This window comes from Acomys minous (genome assembly GCF_964271855.1).
Source record: "Acomys minous genome assembly, chromosome: 18".
In the NCBI taxonomy this organism is placed as follows: Eukaryota; Metazoa; Chordata; class Mammalia; order Rodentia; family Muridae; genus Acomys; species Acomys minous.
In genome coordinates this window covers 11,215,181-11,224,363 of record NC_140501.1, presented here as the reverse complement: position 1 = coordinate 11,224,363, position 9,183 = coordinate 11,215,181, and positions in this window count along the sequence as shown.

Genomic DNA, 9,183 nt, shown 5'->3' with positions numbered 1-9,183 from the left:
CTTCATCTCCCCCTTTCTATTCTATACAATAGCTATATACAACAAAATAAAAATATTCCATTAAGTCATCGTTTACAAGGACCAGTCCATTTGTAGTTAAAATTTTTTAAGAAATTATTACACTATCCTATGGTACTGACATTTATCCTAATGTCTAAAGGTTATTTTTTTCATTTTTAAATAAACTTATATTAATACTGTGGCTATCTAGTCTTGAACCCCATTAGAGATCACAGAAGGTAAAACTATCTAATATGAAGGAAATGTAGGCAAGCAATTTCCAAAAGTATTGACTGGATAGAGAGCTGACTGGATAGTCAAAAGTTCCTCTCCATTGTCAGGGCATCCAGCTGGCCCAAAACATCTGACAGACTACTTCTGGATGGTCACAAGTTTCACTCTATCATAGGTGCATCCCACTTTCAGCCAGGCAGCTCAAAGCATCTCACAGACTGCCCTGAAACAGTAATCCTGAAGGACTGACACACCTATTCTCTGAAATGCTCGGCAGACAATTTCTCAGTATCTGGCTTGATCAGAGTGGATGTTCATTCTGTCATCAGCAGTAGCAAAGTTCCTCAGACCAGTGGCTATCTGCCACTATAATTTCTTGATGATGGAATAATTAAACTTGAGGTGCTGCCAGGAACGGATAAAAGCACTATATTATTAGATGTCATTTTCTATAGCTTTCTGAAGTGTTTGAAGACCATGTATCTAGCTATTCTATCCATCATCTATCTATTCCTTTGAAAACTTATACAAAAAACTAAATAAAGCTTATTCTATAATTAAGTAATTTAGTATCTAGTAAGATTTATAGGTGACTAGCTACCAATTTCTATCTCGAACCATCCTGAATAAATTATAACAGTTATTTTTCACTATTTCCAATAAGTTGTACATGTATCATACAATAAATAAATGTCAAACAAAATGATCTTAGGTTTCTATCAACATATAGTATACAATTTAAGTTTCCATTAACATACCATATACAATATACAAAACAACAGTTGCAAAAGGAAAAAATATCTTAAATTTTCATCAATCTATAATACAAATGTGAAATATATGAATGCCAATATAAATTATTTGAGGCTAGCAGATTCAATAATCTATGTTTTATTCTATAAATCTATATCCTCCATCATCCTACCCTTATATGTTCCCTTCTCCATCCCTTCTTCCATAATGTTAGATAAGATAGAAAAATAAGAGAGAAAGTAGAATAGAAGAAAAAACTGCTAAATGAAACATGTATTAGCTTATAAATAAACTCCCTAGGTAAAAATGGACACTGATAACCCACAAAAACTCCTACCTTACCTATTGGGAATGGGGGCACTGTTCTCTCAAAATTCCTTTTTGATGTTTGGGGGAAAACATCTTTTGGGTACCCTTAGAAAAATAAGATATTGGCCAAATGCTGCAAAAGCTAGCTGTATCTGTTTTGCCCAGTCTTTTTTTTTTCTTTTCTTTTTTTTTTTTGGATAGATCCTCAGGGCTAGCCCTTTTAAAAGTTGATATGCTATGCTACCTGCTTTGTCTTCATAATTATTAGTTTTTTGCTCTGAAAATAAGCAAAGTTTCACAAGTATTAGTATAAGTACTTCTCCCTCTCTCTCTCTCTCTCTGGAATATTCAAGGTGTACAAATTATTTAAAGGTAAACTTCTGCCCTATTTTTGAGTAATTGTAAGCCATTAATGTTTCAAATCTCTTCCAGGTGTAATATCCAAGCTGTAAAAGATATTGTGATGTTATAATGACAAGGTATCCTTTGTTATTCCCTTGCTATATTGACACATTCATGTATTACGTACTAACAGGTCTTTCTTGGTCAGATTTCATCTTTATAAGTTTTGTCAGCAACCATATATTTTTTACTCCCTGTAGAAATATAGGGACATCCTAGGCCGCACCTCAAAACTATTGCAGGTATCCATGCTTGATATATCTTTATAGTAAGTGTGTTGTTCTAATTCCTCAGTTTTTTTCTATAATCCAACGTCTCTCAGCTGCTGTTGTTCCTTTATCACTAACATTCAGAAAATTTACAGTCAACAAAGCATTAATTAGTCTATTCCTGGAGTTCTTTACCCTTACTATTTGTTAATAAACATTTCTTTTAAAGTACAATTTGCTCTTTCAACAACTGCATGCCTTGTTGGATTGTGTGATATACCCGTAATGTGCTTAATATTATAACATGCAAGGAATTTCTTCATCTTACGAGACACATATGCAGGAGTATTATCAGTTTTTATTTGTGCCAGTGTTCCCAAAATTGCCATTATTTCCAATAAATGAATAATTATACAATCAGCCTTTTCAGAACTTAAGGCATTTGGCCATATAAATCCTGAATAGGTATCAATAGTATCATGTACATATTTTAGTTTTCCAAATTCTGCAAAATGAAACACATCCTCCTGACAGATTTCTTTCCTTTTTGTACCCCTAGGGTTAGCTCCAGCAGGTAAAGGATTTTGATTATATAAAGAACATGTAGGACACCTCTTAATAATTTATCTGCCTTGTTGTCAAGTGATAGGGAACCTTTTCTTCAATCCCTTACCCTTAACATAATGTTTCTCATGAAATTTTGAGGCTTTGAGCACATTCCCTATTTTCCTCATTTCCTTGTGCCAATGGACTTGGTAAAGCTGTATGGGATTGAATATGAGTAATATACAAGGAATAGTTTCTATTTTGGATGACCTGTTGCTGTTCTATAAACAATTTAGTCAATTCAGAGTTGTCAGGAGTAAATTCAGCAGTTTCAATATGCAGAATGACTCTTGCTGCATACTGAAAGTCAGTGATTATATTAGGATATTCTGGTAAATCTAACAGTACTCTAAGGATTGAATATAATTATGATTTTAGGACAGAAGTAAATGGGCTTTTGAGCACCTCAGTCATTTTATCAGACTTATAACCAGCCGTACCCATCTTATCAGCATCTGGGTAGAAGGTGAGTGCCCCTGGTGTTGGTGTCCTTTTTATAATACTTGGAAGGATCCAATTATCTTTCTTTATAAATTCTATGTGTTTGATTTTTGGGTATTTGTTACTATTTCTCCCAAATAGTTACTACAAGCCCTTTGCCAATCTTCATTAATTATCCTCAGTGACATAAGTTCAGATCTAGTAAGAGGCACCACAATTTCTGCCTGGTCCATCCCTCATAGTTGACACAATCTTATTTTTCTCTTTGTAATCAATGCAGAAAAATTTTTATATACTTAATCAACTTCTTACTTTGTTTATTTGCTAGAAAAACGCATTCCATAATTCCATCTTCTCTTTGCCTAAGGATCCCAGTAGGAGAATATTTTGAAGGCAAAATAACCAGACTGCAACCAAGTTTCGGATCAATTCTATCCACATATGCCTTTTGCAGTTTTTGTTCTACCAAAGTTAACTTCTTTTCCACTTCAGGTGTTAGATAGCTTGCACTGTTTAAACCTGAATCCCCTTGTAACATTTGAAAAAAGTTACTTATCTCATAAGTATTTAGTCCAATTGTAGGCCTTAACCAGTTAATGTCTCCCATTAATTTTTGAAACTCATTTAGTGTTTGTAATTGATCTCTATGGATCTGTACCTCATGGAGTCTAATATCTTTTCAGTTGTCTTATAGTCTAAATAGGTAATTTAATCTCCTCTTTGTATTTTTTTTTCTACAGCAATTTGTAATCCTCAGCATGGCAGAATGCTTTGTACTTCTTTAAACATATTTTCTAAATGCTCCAAATCAGAATCAGCCAACAGAATGTCATCCATGTAATGGTAAATGATAGATTTAGGGAACTGCTTATGAAGTATTTCTAATGGTCTTTGAATGAAATTTTGGCATAAAATTGGGCTATTCCACATTCCCTGTGGAAGTACCTTCCAATGGTATCTCTTCATTGGACCATTACTGTTCAGTGTAGGTTCTGAGAAAGCAAACCTGTTCCTATCCTTCTCATGCAAAGGTATCGTTAAAAACAAAACAAAACAAAACAAAACAAGACAAAACAAACAAACAAACAAACAAAACAAAAGCAAAAACAAAAAACCAGTCTTTTAAATAGATTACTATTCTAGACCAAGACTTAGGTAACAAGGAAGGTAAAGGAATTCCAGGCTGTAAATGACCCATTTGTTGGATTACCTTATTTACTGCTTTCAAATCTGTTATCCTCCAGCTGCCTGACTTGTTTTTTACCACAAACACAGGGGAATTCCAAAGTCTAGTAGACTCTTCTGTTTGCTTAGCCTCCAGTTGTACTAAATGAGAGCCTGCCTGCAATTTTTCTTTTGTTAAGAGCCACTGCTCTTGCCACACAGGGCTGTTTGAAATCCATTTTAGCGGCAAGACTTTTGGTCCATCAGCAGTGGCCCCTCTTATAAATTTGGTAACTCAATACCTGTCTGAGTTGCAGCAATGGAAACAGCTTGTGGTTGCTTCTGATTATTCATTTGAATACCTTCTCTAGAAACATATGCTATTTCACCCCTAGTTTCATCATTGCTTATCTCTGTAATTGCAGGAATGTTAACCTGTTACTGCATTGTTGTAAGAGATCCCATCCCTATAGATTTACGGGTATTTCAGCCCACATAGGGGCTCAGCTTCCCTATCTGCCCTTTTGGTCCCACACACTTAAACCACCATACACTCTGTTGTATCTGAGATAATTTACCAATCCCTATAATTTCTGTATAAATCTTCTGAAGTGGACAACTTGGATTCCAATACTTGTTTGAAACAATTGTGATGTCCGTGTTGGTATCCACCAACGCTTGTAATTCAACATCATTCATTTGTATTATTAATTTAGGTATCTGATCATTAACCGTTGTTTGCCAGAACAGACATTTCCTTGTACTTTCAAATGCACCTATTAGTTCTACTGCAGCAGCTTGGCCCTTAATGTTGGGAAACAATAACAGCTGAGCAATTATATCCCCTTCATTAAATTGCATCTTCTTTTTTACACATGCCATGATTTTTATTTCCTCTTTACAATCCCCATCTATGATACTGGGATGGAAAATAAGACCTTGAGAAGTCAATTCAATTATTCCCAAAACCATTCCTACTGTCGCTAAAGGCAAAGTAAACACCAGTACTCAGTGTGTAACAATCAACCAATGAAAAAAATGTAATAGATGTATCTGAGGCCAGATCCTAGGCTGTGCTACCTTCAGTAGCATGTATTAGATCACTAATACCTAATTCTCATTTTTCTCTTAGTCTGTTACTTCTGCACTAGCCATAGGAATTCGGCTTGTAGTGTTGTTGGTGGGGCCCTGAGCCAAGGAGCCTCTCCTGCCATTTCCCACCAGTAAGATATTACCTTGCACATCTCTTTGGGATTGACAATCTCTAGCCCAATGTTTTCCTTTTCCACGTTGGTTACAATACCCTGGAAGTCTTGACACCTCATAATCATCATGGCCAGATGCTGCTTGTTCTGCCTTACCAGTATGATTTACTCCAGATTGAGTTCACCTGTTATTTTCAGGTCTGAAACTTTTAACATTACGGTTTCTTTGTACATGACCAACTCTGGTGCACTTAAAGCACCGGATGTTATGATATCTGGGTCCTCTCACCATAGCTTGACCTACTATATTGTTTCTATGTTCTGAAAAGTTAATATGTACTGTTTCTCCTGCCCATTCATCTAATAGAGCTCCTCTTTCCTTTAATGGTCTAATTTATCTCTCACATTCCATGTTAGCATTTTCGTAAGTCATAATAAGTTTCAATGCCTGTTTGGTGTCATGATCTCCTATTGCTCTATCTAGCACTGATCCCAGTCTCTGCAAAATTTTGTGAAGGCTTCTCCAGGCTCTTGAAATATCTTAGTAAAGGGACAGGTTCTTCCACCATGTCCCAAGATGATAAGGCTGCAGCACAACATTGTTCAATCGCTGTATCATCATATTTGACTTGTTTTCTTAAGTCAGCATATGTTTTTCCAGCCTCTCTGGCTTGCTGTTTTCTCCACCCCCTTCCACATGCTGGTGCTCTGACCACTTGTCCCATGTAGGAAGGTGGGGCAGCAATTGTGGGGAACACTCACTCTCAGTTACCAGGTTTTTCTCCTTTATCAAAGGTGTAATATGTTTTCTAAATTGTTTCAACCTCTAGCTTCAATTTTTCTAGTTGTACTCCAACTCTGCCATCTTTTCCAGAAAGATAGAATTTACTGACCCTTCCAGTTTTTGCATCTAATGGTCTTTCTTCCAAATCTTTTAAGTATGTTATACAGTACAAAAACCAAGAAAAAAATTCTGTCTGGATATAAGGCAGGAAAGGACTTTGTAACAGCAGCTGTGATTTTTCAGACACCCTGAAACAGCATTACTATCTCTTGAAAACAATTATCTTCCTCCACAACATTAGAAATTGTTACCCATGATGCCCAAAGCACATTGGGCACCAATTGTAGGCTCAGTTTTCTTAACAAATATATTTTATTATGAACTTATTAATTGAGAATACCTCACTTATAACCCAACTAACCTAAACAATAGGAAAAGAGGATTAAAGGATATAATAATGAAACCATAAGGATATAATGTCTAAAGAACAATTCTCCTGGCATAGTCAGCAGGATTTCTTCTGCTGGAACCTGGAGTAACCAGAACCCAGAAATTCAGCAGGATCCCAGAGCTCTGAAGCATTCCCTCAAGTGGTTCTCTCTAGGAGCATCCTGAAGTCCAGTGATGAACAGCCAAAACTGTCCCAAGTCTCCAAAGGCCCTGTCTCCAGTTCTGGGCTCATTTATGTATCTCCTCCAAGAATCTATTCACGGATCTTTTCAGTGGGCAGCAATCAAGCTCCTGCACAAGGTGGTTTGTCTTCTAGTGGATTAGCATCACCTGTTCTCTCACAAAACCATTCCCCATCCCACATTTGGGAACATATCAAATATAGGTTTATGTCGCGCGCGCGCGTGTGTGTGTGTGTGTGTGTGTGTGTGTGTGTGTGTGTGTGTGTGTTAAAAGAAAGATAAAATATTTAAGAGAAAAATAAAAAGAAGTGGAATATGAACTCTATGGTAGGCTCCTTCCTGTTCCTTTATTCATAATATAATATGAGGAGTAGGTACTATTTCTGACATGTCCTCTGGCTCCCAAAAGTTGATCCCTTCCTCCTGGCACCTGGCATTTCCAGGCCACAGAGAAAGAGGAAACAGGCAATGCAGATGAGACTTAATAATCTGAGGTAAGACATTAGGAGAAGAGGGCTCCTGCTTTTGAGGACTAGGGGAAGGAGGGAGGGGGTATGAAAGAATGAGGGAGGGGTGCGAGAGAAGGAGGGAAGGGTTGCGAGAGAAGGAGGAAGGGGGGTACAAGAGGAGGAGGGAGATGGTACGAGAGAAGGAGGTAGGGATCAGGAAGAGACAAGGGTGGTAGCTACAATCAGAATATAAAGTGAACAATTTAAATTAAAATATAAAGTAGATGAAAGAAAACTGTGACTTGATATTATGTGACAGGGGAACTCCAAGATGTCATTGAGTTCATATTTGTTTGAGATTGTCTGTCAGAGAATTATACACTGGAATATTTACCTGGCAATCAGTGTTTCAATGGTTTCTGTTTTATAGAAAAGCTATCTGTGTAAGGAGTAGTATCTACTTACTTTTAAATAAAATTAAGATGTTAAATTACGTAGAAGTATATGGATCTTTTACAATGTATATGATACAATGAAATGTTTAAAGGATTGTCATAATGAGATATGAGAGTCTCCAATTTTATTTCCTCATATGAGACCTCTGTATCAAGGCAAGTGGTTGATTTTCAGCCTGCTATTCTTTAGGTCTTGGTTCAGAGCAGAAGCATTCTTTCAGTCTTTCAAAAATGTTTTATAAACATTGGTGCTTTGCACATTGCACCTTGTGGAGAGCCACAGATAGCAGCGCCCCCTGCTGCCTCCCCAGCACAATGCGCCCCTTTTTGCCCATGCACAGTGCGCCCCTTATGCGCATGCGCAGTGCGCCCCCTTTGCGCATGCACAGTGCACCCCTTTTTGCATATGCGCAGTGAGCAAGCCCCTTATGTGCATGCCTGAAGGCATAGCGTGAGGTGGCGTGATCAGAACGCACCAACCAAGAGCGACAACATGGCAGTCTCTGATAGGACCAGGCACACTATAAAGGCTCTGTGGGAGCTTTTCCCAGGGTCACTCCGGTAGTCAAGGTTCCTGAGTAAACTGCTGTGAGAAGAGTTCCTGGTGTTGGTGTCTTTCCTGCTGGTCGGGGGCAGCATCGACATTTCGGTTGCCCGTATGGGGAATCTCAGAACTTGCAGCAGCCAGGGCAGCTAGCTGGTAAGTTCCTGGTCAGTGGAACATAATTGTTAAGTTCTCAGGCTTTGAGACAATAAAGTTCCGGGGCTCGGACAAAATGGGGAATTAAGTTTCCGGTAAGTGGGACATAACTGTTAAGTTCTCAGGCTTTGAGACAATAAAGTTCCAGAACTTGGACAAAATGTGGAATTATATTTTGGGGAAAGTGAAAGAGGAACGGTTTGAAGGGGATGATTCTGGCATCGAGGACAAAGAATTAGAGGAGTTGGCTGAATGGCTAGATAGCATTATTATACCAAAAAAGAAGGGGATCAAGATTATGCAGCCTTCAGCTCCTGAACTAGAGCCACCTAAATCTCCAGGCGGAATAAGACCCCCGCCCCATATACCAGGGGGAGGTAGGTCTGCCTATCCTGAGGTATGGAGGCAATTTCATTTACAAAATGCCCCTCATTGTTACCCAGTTTTTCAGAATGCACAAAGGAATCGTTATCACGAACCCTTGGATTTTAAAATTGTCCAAAGACTGGCTGAGTCTGTTCATGCTCTGATAGGACCAGGCACACTGTAAAGGTTCTGTGAGAGCTTTTCCCAGGGTCACTCCGGTAGTCAAGGTTCCAGAATAAACTGCTACGAGAAGAGTTCCCGGTGTTGGTGTCTTTCCTGCTGGTCGGGGGCGGCATCGACAGCACCTGAGGGCATAGCACATGCTTGTGCTTTCTTCTCATGCTCTACAATGACATTCTATGTTTATTGCCTTGAACTGTATGTATCAAAGTTGTAAAATGAAAGCCTAGCCTATCAAAGCAAGAAATAGCCTGAGTCTCTATGTCTTATAGTCATTTTTTTCCTAAATGAGTG